The sequence below is a fragment of the Mus musculus genome, chromosome 3 (genome assembly GCF_000001635.26).
Source record: "Mus musculus strain C57BL/6J chromosome 3, GRCm38.p6 C57BL/6J".
Classification (NCBI taxonomy): Eukaryota; Metazoa; Chordata; class Mammalia; order Rodentia; family Muridae; genus Mus; species Mus musculus.
Window position 1 is genome coordinate 138507018 of NC_000069.6, and position 17635 is coordinate 138524652.

Consider the following 17635-nt stretch of genomic DNA (forward strand, 5'->3'; position numbering starts at 1 on the left):
TGAAGAGCATGGAGTGGGGGTGGGAGTGGGGGGTGGTAGTGGGGGTGGAGAAATGCAGCATTTAAGGTGGGAGACACAAGGAATGTGTGCGCTTTACACGCTGAACTGAGGTTCTTGCATGTATCTTCAGCAATGTGCACTAACAGCTTTGTGTGTGTGCGTGTGTGTGTGTGTGTGTGTGCATGTGTGTGTGTGTGTGTGTGTGTGTGTGTGTGTGTCTGCGCACGCTTGTGCAAGCGCATGCATCCAATATATACATATACTCAAATATACTGTACACATTTTAGGTTATAATGCTTTTTTGCATAATATTTATAAGAAATAACACCAAACACTGTCAGCTGTCTTCTTTACAATCTCTATTTATTTTACATCTTTATTATGTATTTATTTAGTATGTAGAGGACAGACAAGCAGCTCGTGAGAGTCATTTCTCTCCTTCCACCAGATGGGTCCTGAGGATCAGGTCAAGTCGTCAGGGTTGATAGAGATTGGCTTTACACATGGAACCATCTTGCCAGCTGAGGGCTATCTCATTTTGTATTGACTACAAATAATTCTGTTTTGTAGATAAAGAATAATTTATGACCAGTACTTTGGAGTCTTCAATGTGCTTAAGAAAGCATATTTTAAGCTGGACATTGGTGGCTTAGGCTTTTTTTTTTAAAGATTTATTTATTTATTTATTTTATGTAAGTGAGTACACTGTAGCTGTACAGATGGTTGTGAGCCTTCATGTGGTTGTTGGGAATTGAATTTTATGACCTCTGCTCGCTCTGGTTAGGCCCACTCCCACTCACTCCCGGTTGGCCCCTCACTCAGTCCCTGACTACTCCAGCCCAAAGATTTATTTATTATTTTTCATAAGTACAGTGTAGCTGACTTCAGATGCACCAGAAGAGGGCGTCAGAACTCATTACAGGTGGTTGTGAGCCACTATGTGGTTGCTGGGATTTGAACCTTCAGAAGAGCAGTCAGTGCTCTTACCTGCTGAGCCATCTCACCAGCCGAAAGCTGTACCTGTTTTTGTTTGTTTGTTTGTTTGTTTAGTTGGTTGGTTGGTTGGTTTTTATTTTGGGGTTTTTAGTTTTGGGGTATTTGCTTGGTTTTTGTTTTGTTTTGTTTTGTTTGTTTGTTTGTTTGTTTGTTTGGTTTTGGTTTTTGGTTTTTGGAGACAGGGTTTTTTTGTATAGCCCTGGCTGTCCTGGAACTCACTCTGTAGACCAGGCTGGCCTCATGCTCAGAAATCCACCTGCCTCTGCCTCTCAAGTGCTAGGGTTAAAGGCGTGCATCACCAGTGCCTAGCCTAGGCTCATGCTTTTAATTCCAGCACTTGTCGGGCAGAGGTAGGGGGATTGTCAGATTCAAGACCAGCCTGTTCTACAGAGCAAGTTCCAGGACAGCCAGGCCTACACAGAGAAACTCTGTGTCAAAAACCAAGCAAACAACAAAAACGAAAGAATGAGAGAAAGGATGGGAACATTTTTAACAGGTAGAATGGTTCGATATACACGTGTCATCTTGTACATGGGTCTGTTGAATAGATTCCATAAGAAGAGTTGTTAGATAAAAGTTTCTGTATGCATATAATTCTCAGAGACTGTGAAACATCCTGGACAGATACCATACCCATCAGCACACTCCCTGCCTCCATTCTCTGTCAAACAGTTACTTGTCAACCTCTTTGCACGTCAGTAATTTCATGAACTATAATGTCATTTTAGCTTTTGTATTTTTAATGAATGGGGTTCAGTCCTTCACAGTGTTTAAGACTGTGTAATTTCTCCCCTCCCCTTCTTACTTTCCTTTTCTCTCCATGTCTTGTTCTAGTTTTTAAAATTACATTCATTTATCTATTTTCAGTATGTGTGCATTGTGGTACCACAGTGTCCAAAAGGAGGTCGACGGGCAACTTTCAAGACTTGGTTCTTTCCTTCTGCCAAGTGGGTCCCAGGGATCAAACTCAGGTCCTAAGGATTGGCAGCAAGCACCTTTCCCCTTGAAGCCATCTCGCCAACCCAATGCCTTCGTCTATTTACTTTTGAGTATTTCATTTCTTTGCCCATTTTCCTATGACTAATGGTCATTTGTTTATGACGTTGGAAACTTGTTGCATGTTGGAAACTACCTATAGCAGTTTGCATTAGTTGCTCTGTGTGTGTGTGTGTGTGTGTGTCTTAGGGAATTAATTTTTGTGCCATAAATTGTACCTTCTATTTGTAAAAAAAAACTCTTATTTATTTATTCTGTAGGTTGTTGGTGTGTGTTACAGTGGTGTTATGTGGTACTCAAAGGACATTTTGAAGGAGCCAATCCTCTCCTTCTTACTCTATTCTGGGCATCAAACTTAGTTTTGTTGCACCTGGGCAATTCTATACAAGTCTGAGTTTTGTGTGCACGTGCACACACACGCACACACACACACACACGCACACACACCAACATTGCTGGTGAATATTGCTGGTGAATTCTTGACTTCCCACCATCTCTTCATGTTCCATAATATCAAGGATAGATGCTTTCTTTCTCATAATGGCGACTGCGGCATATTGCAACACATGGTGTACAAAACCAACTTCTAAAACAAGAATGTCCAGTTATTCTGTCGCCTGTTAGCTGTATGCCCTTGGGCTTATTAATGTCTGTGGGGCTCAGTTTCCTTATCTGTAAAGTGGGCCTTTTAGGACTCAATGAGTTAATCCTTGTAGCAGGCTTACAGCAGAGCTTGTCATCTGGCCAAGGCTCTGCATCCCCAGGGCCAAGGCTCTGCAACCCTGGGCTCTGTGAGACTGGAAGCGACAAAGTGATGAGACTCTGGCCTGTTTGGCAATTCTGTAGGCCTTGGCATGTCATTTAGAAATCATCTCAGTCTTGCTTAGAGATTGAACTCACTTCTAATGCTTTTGCTTACTTTTTCTCCAGTTTAGTCTATATTTGATAAATATTTTAAAAGTTAAAGATATTATTTTTAATATGGAAAATTATCTAAATATCATAAAAACATCTATAAAACAACAACAAATCATATTTACCATACACCAGTGGTGTAACTATTATGTTCCTATGTCAATCACGGTTTTTTGAAGATTTATTTACTTTATTATTTTTATTTATGTGTAGAAGTGTTTGGCCTCCATGAATACATGCTCAGTATGTGCGCTTGCCTGATGCTGCAGGTGAGATGAGGGCATCAGATACCCTGGAACTAGAATTACAGATGGTAATGAGCCCCCATGTTTGTGCTGGGAATCAAATCCGGGTCCATTGTAAGAGCAGTGAGGCATCTTAACTTCTGAGCCATCTCTTTGATCCCTGTTTTTATTATTTTAAAATGGTGTGTTTGTGTGTGTGTGGGGGGGAGAGACACAGAGACACAGAGACACAGAGAGAGAATGCGTGGGTTCGTGCGCACTGTTGAGTTCAGATGCCCGAAGACTCCAGAGAAGGGCATCAGATGCCCTGCAGCTGGGATTTCTGTGAGCCTCCAGTGTAGGCAGTGGGAACCCAGCTCTGGTCCTCTGGAGGGGCAGAATGTGCTCCTAACCGCCAAGTCACCTGTCCAGCCCCTCCTTCATAGCCCTTGGAGGAGGTTGATGAAATCCCTGGGAAGCAGAAGAGAGGTGTGGGGCCAGCACTGCTCGGTCCCTGCAGCCCTGAAGCAGCTCTTGGGCTGTTCTGACTCAGCTTTTTTTTATTGCAGCAATAACAGCCTATGATACCTGCCCTGTCCTCTTTATTTCTTCTCTAATTGCACTTCGGGACCTTCATCGCTTTGTTCATCTAAATTATAGCAACAGCAGCCTAATTGGCCTTCCTGCGTTCAGTTCTCCCTCCACACTGCTGGAAAGTGTGTTCTTATAGCACAAGCCTAATTATGACACTCTTCATAGGCTCAGCGATTGCTCTCCGTTGACTATAGAATAAAATTCAAATTGCCTATTTCCTACAGAATCCAAGGTGGGTTTCCTCACCAGAGTATCTTTTACTACATGCTAGATGCCACTGATTGTGAACATAATATTGGCTTAACTAGCAATTTTGGGTCAGCGACCACGAGACAGGATGGAACCTACCTACGGATATGAAAAAAACGATCCATTGTGATTTCACAATTATTAAACTGTAAAGCTATAAATCACCTGGTGCTTACAGTCACCACTACAGGACAGTATCAGGGTAACAAGAAATGGGTGGCATGGTAACCTGAGTAATTGGGGGAGATAATAATAAGGGGATTATTTACAGACACAAGCAAAGCTTAGCAAGCAAGTGGCGAGGCTGGCTTTGGAGAAAGTGGGGGGAGTATGACAGCCTCTGTGTCATTGCTGCACCAAACTATCCAGCAAAGCCCACTTAGGGTAGGAGTGGTTCATTTTGTCTCACCATTTACACTGGAGGTTCTCAGCTGCAACTGTGAGTTGTGATTCCTTTAGGGGCCGCATATCAGATATTTCTATCACAATTTATAATAGTAACAAGGAAAATAGTCTTATCATGGGGGGGGGGGTCACCACAGAGGGAGGAGCTCTATTAAAGCGTTAGGAAGGTTGGAAACCACAGATTTGGATGGACACAACCCATCAGGGTAAAGAAGGTGTGATGGTTTGAATATGCCTGCTCCAGAGAGTGGCACTGTTAGGAGGTGTGGTCTGGTTAGAGTGGGTGTGGCCTTGTTGGAGGAAGTGTGCCACTGTGGAGGTGGGCTTTGAGACCCTCTTAGCCAGTCTTCTCCTGTTTGTTTTCTGAACAAGATGTAGAACTCTCAGCTCCTCCAATGTCATGCCTGTCTAGATGCTGCCATGCTCCCACCTTGATAATGGACTGAACCTCTGAACCTGTAAGCCAGCCCCAAGTAAATGTTGTCCCTATAAGAGTTGCTTGGGTCATGGTGTCTGTTCACAACAGTAAAACCCTAAGACAGAAGGCTTAGTGGTGAGAGGTGTTCTGACTAGAGAAGAAGGAGGAGATAGCTGGCCACAGAATCTCTAGTGTGCTTGCACAGAGAACTGAATGCCGTGTGGTGCTCTCTTTATCTATCTTCCCTTTTCTTTTCTATAGATTTATTTATTTATTTTATGCATATGAGTACACTGTAGCGGTCTTCAGACACACCAGGAAAGGGCATCAGATCCATTACAGATGGTTGTGAGCCACCACGTGGTTGCTAGGAATTGAACTCAGGACTTCTGGAGGAGCAGTCAGTGCTCTTAACCATTGAGCTATCATTTCTCCAGCTTTTCTTTTTTTCCTAGTCTTTCTTTCTTTCTCTCATTTCTTCCTTTTTTTTTTAATTACATTTATTTAAGGGTTTGTATATGAGGGCACATTCATGTTTGCATGCATGCTCTCATGCACACATACTAGGCACACTTTTGTGTAAGTCAGAGGACAACTTGAGGAAGTCCATTCTCTCCCTCCACAGCCCTGAGTTCAGGTTGCCAGTTTGATGGCCAGTGCTGAGTCATCTCAACAGCTCTTCTTTGTTTCTTTTTATTCAGTCCAGGATCATGGATGATAATAGAGCAGTGCTGTGCACACTAGGGTTGGCCTTTCCTCCTCAAGTAAGCCTCTTTAGACAAGAGTATCCTAGGTCACTCTAAATCCTGTTACATTGACAGTGAAGATAATTGCATGCCAAGGAACAAACATCTGAACCCAAAGAAGGAAGTGTATGGTACTGACTCTGAACCAGTGCTTCTCAGCTTGCACATGAGTAAAAATGCAACTGTGTATACACACAATTGTAAAAAGGCAATTAAAAAGAGTAAGAACACCGGTGAGGTGAACCAGTCTCTGTCTATAAAGGCCATCAACACTAAACTTGGAGATCTGAGGTCCATCCCTGTGACCTAAATGGAGGAAGGAGACTGACTTCCTCGAATTGTCCTCTGCTCTGCCTCTGTCTCTCTCTCCCTCCCTCTTTTTTGCTTTCTCTCTCTAGCTCTCTCTCTCTCTCAACACACAATACTCTCTCTCTCTCTCGCTCACTCGCTCGCTCTTTGACAAGTAATATTAAGAAAGACCTTCACTGTTGGAATGACAAGAATTTTTAGAAATAAAATGTGGTTTTGATCATAGGTTTTAAAAAAAAATCACAATTCAATTGTGTCTACCAAAAAGTACAGTTATTTTTAAGTGAATTTTGATAATTTCTACTTATTATTGGAGAGGAGACTGTTTTTTTTAAATTTTTCCATGAATTATTAAAAGCCTACAGACTTACGAGTACAAGCGAGGCTGCTTTAATTCCAGGATACTCGCTGCTCAGAGAGAACTCGGGAAGCAGAGCCACTCAGTAGCACCCCAGACTGTTGTCTGCCTTTGCGCCAGATTCAGTCTTGACATCCTGGGGGATGTGGAGCCCGAAAGCTGTAGCATCCTGGCTTATATTGGGGAACAAATCCCACAGGGCAAGTAAGATGTGAAGTGGTGAACTCGTAGGCTTTTGGTCCTCCGAGTGCTAAATCACTCCGCCTTGCCACGCCTCTCCGGCTGTTTCTTAAGTGATGAATTCCTGAAGATTTACTGCTCTCTTCCGCCCCGTCACATCCTTTAGGTCCATCCAATCAGATAGATCTAATAAATTGGAATTACCAGAAAGGTAATTCCATGTGCAGAAAGGAAGGGGTCAAGGTCTTGGCTCCTTTTCACCCGGGGGTCTCTGTGCTTTCTATAACATTTGCATGCGGGGAGATACCAGGAGGGGCAGTCTTTGCCAGGCACATAATAAGGAGCAAGGGGCACCAGGGCTCTTACCCTCACTTTATGAAAAGCAATCACTTTAGTGATTCTTAGGAAAAAGGAAGGAGGGAGCCACTCTGAAGTGAAATTTTGTCTCAAGTTGGAGTAGCAACTGATAGGCTGGCTACCAGCTTGTAAAACAAAGGTCACTTCCTAGTAACCAGGCAACGCATTTCCTATGTGCCCCTGTCCCTTTGCAACATGCCTTGTTCTGTAGCTCTATAAATGCTAAATCTCCACCCTCAACATTTCTGTGACATTGACTTAAATTATTTGCTATCGGTCTATCTCAGGATCGGGGCCATAGTAATATTTTTACAGGCTGGAGAGGTGAGGACTCAGTGGTTAAAGAGCCCTAGCTGCTCTTCTGAAGAACCTGGGTTCAATTCCCAGAACCCACACGGCAGCTCACAACCATCTGTAACTCCAGTTCCAAGGGATCCAAAACCTTCACACAAACATACGTGCAGGCAAAACACCAATGCACATAAGATAAAAATGAATACATTATTAAAAGAAAAGAAATATTTTTACTGTTTTCTGGTCAAAATTTTTACTGACTGGAATTCCTCTCATGGTATCACATAGAACCACCTTACCTATTATATCCATTTGGATGTTATTTGTGTGTTGCCTTCTTTAAAGAGTAGAACCGCCCCCCCCCCTTCCCCGCCACCTCAATTTCAAAGACATAGAATGTGTGACATTACATTCTGTAGATTCTGGTGTGCTGTTCATTAATTACTCATGATATCTGTTTTGCTCTCAGGACACCACGTTCCTGTTACTACTGCTTACAAAACTTTGAAAGAAAATTAGGCCTTGCTGTTTACTTGTTTTGAAATACTACAAATGCATCTAGCCACATATTTCTAAAAATTTCAAGCACCTACCCAAGCACAGAATGTCAGCATCTTTCCGTGACCCCTTGGCCTGCTCGTCTCTCAGACATTACTGTTGATGATACATTGATGCGTATCTTTCCTGTGTTCTCACATTACCCCTGGAAAGCAGCCTTCTCCTTCACTCTGTTGTTGTCATCTGAGATCATTCATTTTACAATGTCTTACTTGGTCACTCTGGCTAATTACTTCTCTCTGCATGATGTTAAGCACTTGTCTGGGGTCATCTTTTGTAGCAGACACTGCTTTGCTGGCAGTGTGTCGCTCCTCCACTTTCCTGTAACTGGCTCCTCCCTCTTCCAACTCTCTGACTCAGAGAGAAGGCTTTCGGTTATTGCAAATGTCATGTCTCACTTTTAGGTAGAGTTGCCTGGGCCAAAAGTTTGGCTGGTCCTGCCACCCATTCCTGGCACCCATCATTGATTGTGAGCACCCTGAGCTATTCCTTTCTTGGGATGGCTCTAAGGATTTATAGACAATGGGAATCGGCATAAATGTTGTGGTGAAGTTGTCACGATGTATAAGTGAGATTCAAAATCCTTGGCGGCCAAGGTTTCTTTCAGGTTGGAGAAAGCCAGTTTTCAGTGAGAGAAAGACACAGACACGCAGAGCCCAGGGAAGAGGGGATGTTGTGTAGCCAGTCGAGTTCTCTGCCTCTATTTCCACTACTGTCTTTGTTTGTTTGTTGGTTGGTTGGTTTGTTTGTTTCCGTTATTCCCACTAACAGACTCTTCTTCTGCTTCTGCTGTGCCTCTGAAGAAGACATCCTCACTTTAGGGAGACTGGCCATTTACGCCTCTCTCATCTTTGAAACATTGCTTTGCTTAGTCGTGGTAACAAGATATTTTTATTTTTATTATTTTATGCTGCTGTCGGAATCAGGCGTCTTTCTGGAATAAGCATATTCAACACAAATGCAAGAGAGGAGATGTCACCAGTGGAGCCGCGTCAGGAACCAGGACAGCTCCTGAAAGGCTTCCATTCTGGGTCCAGTTTGTATCCTTCCATTATATAAGGTTGGGGGGAGGGATAAGCCAGAAAGATTTTACAGAGGCTTCCCGGCCCTCAGCAGGTTGTTAGGGGCAACCACCATTGTTTCAGCTGTGTCTCCAGGTCATTGTGTTCCAGGTAGCGAGTGAAGCCATGCTTGGCAAACACACAGTACAGGCAGTGCTTTGAATGAATCACTAAATAAATGAATAAATCAGTAACTAAGGGCTTTTTACCTTCTACTTCAGTGTGTGTCTGTGTACAAGTGTGTGTGCTCACATCCCAGTGTGTACACGTGGGGGACAGAAAACAGCTTTTGGACGTCAGTTCTCTCCTCGATCCTTGTTGAAGAGTGCCTTTTGTTTCTGTGACTTTGTGTACTCCAGGCTAGCTGGCCAGAAGGCTTTGGGCCATTCTCTTATCTCTAGTTCCCATCTCTCCATAGGAATGCTGGAACTACAGATGTGACCTACCACATCTGGCTTTCTGTGGGTCTAAGGATCCAACTCAGCTTGCACAACATGTGCTTTTATCTGCTCAGTCACGATGCTGGCCCAGTAACAAAAAATGTGCGGTTTGTCCTTCAGCTTCCCTGACTGTTCAGAGCTTTGTGTTTCCCATTTGACCCTCAAAAGCTGTAAACCCGGAGTGGGGCTTATTCAGGGGTTACTCATACACAACCAAGGAAACAGGGCTAATACACAGCGTGCAGGAAACGGACTCACAACCAAAATACCTTGTCATTTGGGCAAAAAGTAAACAACATTGGCTTCAAAAATTTCTATTTTCAATGAAAAAGAGTAACACATAGTCCCTCCTTCTTGTATGGTGCCCATATTTTTACAGCTTAAAATACATCTTTCATCAATTCTGCTTGCATTCTCTTGGTAGGCTCTAAGTCAAATGAATTAGTATCCAGAGTATTAATTTTGTTTTTACTCAAAAAAAAAAAACTTCTAAGAAAGCTTAATTTCAACATTAATTTCTTTTTGTTGTTGTTTAGTTTTTGTGACACTCTCAAAAAACACGACCTTGCTGTGTTGTATGTGAGCTGACCTTGAATTTCTGATCCTTCTGCTTCCTAAATTGGGGTGATAGGTGTACCCCATCGTGTCCAGCTATATTGCTTCTGAAAAGCTCTAACCATTATGTCTTTGAAACACATAGGGATCTATCAGTAGGTTTTGAGCATATCTTAATTTTTAAAGCAATGTTATGAATACATAATAAAAGGTAGTGACTCTCAAGCACTCATTGTGATGGATGGTTTCGCTTGTCATCTTGACACACTTTAGAGTCACCTGAGAAGAGTCTTGCTGAGGGACTTTCTTTTTCTTTCCTTCTTTCTTTCTTTTTTTTTAAATTTTATTTTATTTTATTTTTTTATTTTGAGACAGGGTTTCTCTGTATAGCCCTGGCTGTCCTGGAACTCACTTTATAGACCAGGCTGGCCTCGAACTCAGAAAAACACCTGCCTCTGCCTCCCAAATGCTGGGACTAAAGGCCTGTGCTACCACGCCTGGCTGATGAGGGATTTTCTATATCTGGCTGGTCTCTGGGCGTTTGTGAGGGACTGACTTGATTACTAAAGTAAAAATGGGACACTCTAGTCCACTGTGGGCAGCACCATTCCCTAAGCAGGGATTTTGGACTGTATAATGGTAGAGAAGGGCTGAGCACACACCCCTCCTTCTCTTCCTGCTCTTGACTGCAGACATGACTTAGTTGCTTCAAATTCTTTCCTTAAATTCAGTGCTTGACTAGTACTGAGAATCAAGAATCATAAGCCAAGTAAATAGATTCCTCCTTAAAGTTGTTTTTGTTAGGGCATTTTATCATCACGATAGAAATGAAATGTGGACACTTGTGAAGCAAACATTAATACAATTCAACAGGAGTCACTGAGCAAATTTTAGCAGTTTTTTTTTTAAAAAAAAAGATTTGTTTATTTATATGAGTACACTGTAGCTCTCTTCACACACACCAGAAGAGGTTATCAGATCCCATTATAGATGGTTGTGAACCACTCTGTGGTTGCTGGGAATTGAACTCAGGACCTTTGGAAGAGCAGTCAGTGCTCTTAACGGCTGAGTCATCTCACCAGCTTGGTAGTTTATCATAATTATTTAAAATGTGTTACTTTTTTTCTGAATTCTTTTTAAAAGAACACCAACATTGAATTCTTTTTAAGAGGTTTTATGCCGGGCAGTGATGGCACAGCACACCTTTAATCCTAGCATTCAGGAGGCAGAGGCAGGGGCATCTCTGTGAGTTAGAGGGCAGCCTGGTCTACAGAGCAAGTTACAGGACAGTCAAGGCTACACAGAGAATCCTTGTCTTGAGAAACCTGAAAGAAAAAAAAGAGGTTGTTATATATATATGAGTGCTTTATTTGCACATAAGTATACCACATGTATGCCTGGTACCTGCAGTGGCCAGAAGAGGGCAGTCATCCCCCAGATGGTTGTAAACCACCACGTAGGTGCAGGGAACCGAATCTAGATCCTCTGACAGAACAGCAAATGTCCTTAAGGGCTGAACCATCACTCCAACCCTACATTTCACTTCTTTTCTAAAAATAAAACTTCCTATGAACGTTTTATTTCTAAAATCTTCACCATGAAATGGATTCTGTTCTCTACACTGGTCAAACATGAGTTGTCCTGCGTGCAAGGACATGTTTTTGATTGCCTTCTGTTTTCTCTCTCTCTCTCTCTCTCTCTTTTGGTTTTTCGAGACAGGGTTTTCTGTGTAGCCCTGGCTGTTGGCTGTCCTAGAACTCACTCTGTAGACCAGGCTGGCCTCAAACTTAGAAATCTGCCTGCCTCTGCCTCCCAAGTGCTGGGATTAAAGGCGTGTGTCACTGCTGCCAGGTTTGTCTTCTGTGTTCTTTCTGTAAAGTTGCTACTAGAAAACACTAAACCACTATAAAAAAAAAAAAAGAATTCCTAACTCGTAGGTGTCTAGTGAAATAGCTGGAGTAGACAATATAGCATATAGAAAGTCCTGGGAAAGGACCATTGTCACCCAGACAATTCCCAGTGAATGGTATTTCCTAAGACAGGCATCCCAGTCTTGGGATACAGAGGACATGCAGTCCAACAGGTAGTCTTTCTAGCCTCTACCCTAGAAGCCAAGTGCCCTTTTAGAACGTGCCAAAAAAACCCCAACTAATGTGTGTATATATTTGATTTTCCTGATGAGGCCTGCATTCAAATAAATACGGGAATATAGGTTTATCATTATGGTTGCTAACAGAGCCTGAAATGACAGGGTGAATTAGTTGAGTCCTGAGGCAATATCTCCAAGGACTGGATTTCTGTTTCCACACCGGGAAAGACACCAGGGGATCTTGTCCTTGGAACAGTTGGTCACAGTCCAAGTATTGCCAGTCTACACTTCTTATGGATGTCAGGCAGCTGTTCCTAATGAACACGCCCAATTCGAGCGCTGTGTTATGAAGGCAGTGTATGGAGCAATGAAGACTTGTGTCTTCCACACCTAGATTAAATTCCGGGTACCCGAAATGAAAATTACAGGCAGCTATTGTTTTGGACCAATTTCCTACACTGGACCCCAGCAACAGTCCATCATACCAAGGTTCCGAGTCACCCTAATGAAGCTGAGCTGTTTACCTAATCTCTAGAGAAATCGGGACCTGAGAGATAAGGGCCCAATTTCCAAAAGACCAGACTGAGGTAGGACGATAGTGAGCTCTTCCTACTTTAATCCTTCCACTGAAATGGACTGAGCTTGTCAGTTCCTATTTCCACTTCCTGTCTCACGTGGAAAATAACTCTGAATAACTGCTTCTTCAGTCTGCTTCTTCCCTGTTTCTGTTTTCATCGGCCCATGTCTATGAATCATTTGTTTCATCCATCGGAGAAGTCCTGTTTTATAGAATGAACTGTTATTTTTTTTTCCATTTTTTATTAGGTATTTAGCTCATTTACATTTCCAATGCTATACCAAAAGTCCCCCTTACCCACCCACCCCCACTCCCCTACCCACCCACTCCCCCCCTTTGGCCCTGGCGTTCCCCTGTACCGGGGCACACAAAGTCTGCGTGTCCAATGGGCCTCTCTTTCCAGTGATGGCCGACTAGGCCATCTTTTGATACATATGCAGCTAGAGTCAAGAGCTCAGGGGTACTGGTTAGTTCATAATGTTGGAATGAACTGTTATTTGATGCTAGCATTGAAAAGGGACTCAATCAAGACCTGAAGTGCAGCTGTTTTATTTTGCCCCTTGACAGGTGTTTGCGATCTTGGTTTCTTCCCAAAGGTCACTGATTTATCCCATGTAGTTCTAATTCCTTCCATGTTCCAATCGTATAAATTACATTTACCTACCCTTATTGTTGGGCTAATACTATAACTACTTACACGAATCTTTCCCGTTGCCCAGAGATTATTTCTTTTCTCATTATTTTGGAGCATAGTCATCACTATGCAGTGCAGTTATACTCTGGTCAGTCTCATAGACTGGTTATCTATAGCCCTATATCTCATCTATATCTCATAGCCCTCCCTCACCTGAAAACCAGACATGCCCACCTTAGACTGCTGTTCTGAATGAGGTCCTCTAAGTCCACACAAATGCATTAGCAAAACAGCTAGCATACATAGTAGGATTTTTCTGATACTTTTTTATTACTCATTTTATCTGTTTACATCTCAAATGATATCCACCTTCCCTCCACAACCCCCCTCCCGAGTCCCATCCTCCTCCCCTTTGCTTCTATGAGGGTGCTCCTCCACCCACTCACCCACTCCACCTTACTGCTCTAGCATCCCCCTACCCTGGAGCACCAAGCCTCCACAGGACCAAGGGCCTCCCCTCCCACTGATGCTAGATAAGGCCATCCTCTGCTACATGTGTGGCTGGAGTCATGGGTCCCTCCATGCGTATATATTCTTTGGTTGGTGGTTTAGTCTCTGGGAGCTCTAGGGAGTCCTGTTAGTTGCTACTGTTCTTCCTATAGGGTTGCAATCCCCTTCAGCTCCTTCAGTCCTTCCCCTAGATCTTCCACTGGGGTCCCCAGGCTCAGTTCAATGGTTGGCTGTGAGCATCTGCATCAGTATTGGTCAGGTGCGGTGCGGGTAGAACCTCTTAGGGAACAGCCATACCAAACTCCTGTCGGCAAGCGATTCTTTTGGCATCTGATCGTTACTTAATTGACCCTAAGGCTAAGCTTTTTAAGAAAAATGACTTTTGGGTTTCCCCTAAATATTACATGATGCCCACAGATCATTAAAGTACTGTATCTTAGGAGCAGAGGTGATCAACAATTAAAGAATGTTTGGTATGATGTCAAGCTTAGAGTAAGGGCAAAATAAAGCAGGGTTGGGACAGAGCAATGGGGAAGCTAGTTTACAGGGGTGAGCAAGGATGGCATCTCTCTGATGACACAGGACAGAGGCTTGAATGAAATGAGGGAAGCAATTACATGACTGTGTCACTGATCATCAGGATTCCTCAAATCACCATCAGAATGCCTTGAGTCACCATCAGGATGACTCCCTCACCATCAGGATGCCTCCCTCACCATCAGGATGCCTCTATCACCATCAGGATGCCTTGAATCACCATCAGGATGCCTCCAACAACATCGGGATGCCTCCCTCACCATCAAGATGCCTTCCTCACCATCAGGATGCCTCCATCACCATCAGGATGCCTGAAGTGTTTGTCTGCTGCACCGTCTTGGTTCTTAGTCACCCTTCTTATAAGGGTACTGAATTAGTTCTACTTCTGTAACTTAGTATACCAACCAGATTTTAAAATCCAGGAAGTGCCTATACTTCCTGTGTCTTTAAGCAGCTTTTCGCTGACTACACAGCTCCTATTCCTTAGTACCCCTTGGAGGCTTTCTTGTCAGGCCTGAAAATGAACTTGTAATTAGAAGGGCTTTGAAGAGAGTCAAGGAGACGGCTCAGTGGGTGAAGGTGCTTGCTGGGTGAGCCCAATGACTCTGGGTTTGATTCCAGTGTCTTCTGATCTCCACATTCACTCCCTGCCACCAGACTCTGCCACCCAGCCTATCACACACAGACACATCAATTTTTAAAATTTCAAAGAATAATTGGCACCATCTGGAAGACCTAGTCAGAAGACAGCAACTACACTGTGAAAGTATGAATCTGGAAGTTGAGAAAAATGATTTGGTTGCATCACTGCCTGTGTGGGCTTCAACATGTCACTCCATAGTAGTACCCTGCACATATTTAAACACCAACAAATAAACGGGAATGACAGTGGTTCATTCACACAGATTTAAAAGCCACATGAAATAATGCATAGGAGAAATCCTTGGCATGGTATAGGAGCCCAATCCACATTAGCTGATGAACATACTGCATTTTACTAAAAGGAGAAACAAGAAACTTATGTTGCCACATGTGCTAGCACACAGTTTCAGTACTCAAGAAACAGATGAAGGAGGAATAGGCAGTTTTGGGCCGGGCTACACAGTGAATCTGGCCTGGTGGCAAAGGTCTGTAATGCCACCTATGTGGGAGAGACTGATATAGAATAGTGCAAATTTAAGGCTAGCCTGGGTTACAGAGTGAGTTCAGGGCCAGTCTGGGCAACTTAGTGAGACCCTTCTTAGAATAAAGAGTAAAAAGAGGGTTGTGGGTAGCTCAGTGGTAGAACTCTTGTCTAGCATATTGTGAGGCTGGGGAACTGTGTAACCCAAAGGAGCCAACTCAGAGCAGGAATGAAGGTTCAGTTGTGTCCATACCTAGAAGTCCTGTCTCAAGAAGTGTGGGACCTCCTTCCCTTGCCCCACACTTTTGCCACACCAGAGGAAGTCACATAGCTGCAGCTAGGTTAAATGACCCATCTTCATATAAGGTCATGTCCACTAAGCACCTGGAACTACTCCTTATGCAAATGAGGCATCCTCAGCCAGCATCCTGGTCCTGACCAATGGTGTACACCTGCCCTGATAGCCCCTACTCATCTCTAAAGGTTTAAATAGCCATTGTCTCCGCCTCCCCCTGAAATTAAACGAGCTGTCTCATTGCAGCCTGTCTCTGGTTCCTCCCTGACACCTGGGGTCTGTCTGATTAACCCCAGATGACCCTCACTTCACTCTCACCTGCCTTACTCTTCCTCTCAGGCCACCCGTCATGATCACAAGAAGACATTATGGTTGGGCAAGCGGAGCAGGAATGACAGCATATGACAAAGAAAATTAAATGAAAAATACTTATAGCAAGTAATATCTTATCAATCTAATGATCAGTAATGTTGAATGTGGTGTTCGAAATCTATTCTAAACAAAACACATGAAACAGTCAGTATTCTTCACTGTAACCAAATAAAACAATACTATTTCCCCATATAACTCTTGAGAAAACCAAAGCGTAAACTGACTAAAACATCTAGCCAAGACAGTAAGCAGTGGATTTGTAGTATGAGAACTGACACCACCCTAGATGCTCTTAGCTATAGAAGTAATTTCTAAGACTATTTTTTATGTTGAAGACACTATCTTGAATCTTTCCTAAAGGAAAATTACCATCATAAAAGTAGATCATAAATTATAGTACAGGCAGTCACATCTCGAGGGAGAGTGAACAAAGAGATGTATAAACTAGAAGTTGGTTTAGATTATTCCTAGACATTACTCAGCTTACAATATTGAGGTCATTTATTTGGTTATACAATTTCCTGTATCTCAAAATCTGCTTAGGACTTATCAAGAGCTATGGACGTCTAACGTTTTGAAGCTTAAGTAAAAACAACAATGAAAACCCTAGGCAGCAAGCAGAAATATTTTTATATAGACCATAGCAGGTGTGATTAGTTCCAACCATAGTAGAAAAGTCTGGCAAAACAATGACTTCAGTCATCTAAGTCAAGAGACTAAAACTCCAAAGAAAAGTATGACAGAAACAACCCGTGTGTTCTGTCAAATTATTTGAAGTCTTTTTGTTTGTTTGTTTTTTTGTTTTTTCAAGACAGGGTTTCTCTGTATAGCCCTGGCTGTTCTGGAACTCTCTGACTAGGCTGGCCTTGAACTCAGAAATCCGCCTGCCTCTGCCTCCCAAGTGCTAGGGATTAAAGGCGTGAGCCACCACTACCTGGCTCTTATTTGAAGTCTTAACATGAGTTAAAATGGTAACATACCAGACTGAGGAATGTATTATATTGAGAAGCTATCTTCATTATTTACTAAAGCCCAGTAACATTCGATCAGGCCAGGATTATAAGGACTAGTTATATCGACACTACCCTGGGCCAAAGTAGTTGTGTGTGATCTAGACAACTCCATCATACAGGCCAGCATCAGAGCATCTCTCAAACATTTCCCTGATTTTAAATTAAACTTTTCTTTTCCTTTTTCCTTTTTCCTTTGGCTTTCTGAGATCAGGTTTCCCTGTGTAACAGAGCCTTGGTTGTCCTGGACTTGGTTTGTAGATCAGGCTGGCCTCAAACTGCCTGCCTTTGCCTCCTACGTGCTGGGATTAAAGGCGTGCGCCACCACATGCACAAGCATGGGTGTGGTAGTAAGGTGATGGCTGGGCACAGCTGCCTGTGGCTTCAGTTGCAGCCTCTTTGGAAGACTAGATGGGAGGATCCTATGAGTCTATGAGTTCAAGACCACCTTGGACAACATAGCAAGACTCTGGGTCCACAAATAAATGAATAAATAAGCAAAATGAAAGTGATTGTATACAGACCGACATAACACATAAAAATCTAGCCCCCATATATTTGACAAGATGAAATCGTAAGTGTTGACACTAGGCAAACACATCTGAAATGTTTAAAAATAGTCAATAAATCATATACAGATATAGAGATGACTTAAACTATAAAGAATGGGGCGAGCCAGGCAGTGGTGGCACACGCCTTTAATCCCAGCACTTGGGAGGCAGATGAATTTCTGAGTTCGAGGCCGGCGTGGTCTACAGAGTGAGTTCCAGGACAGCCAGGGCTACAGAGAGAAACCCTGTCTCGAAAAACCAAAAAAACCAAAAAACAAAAAA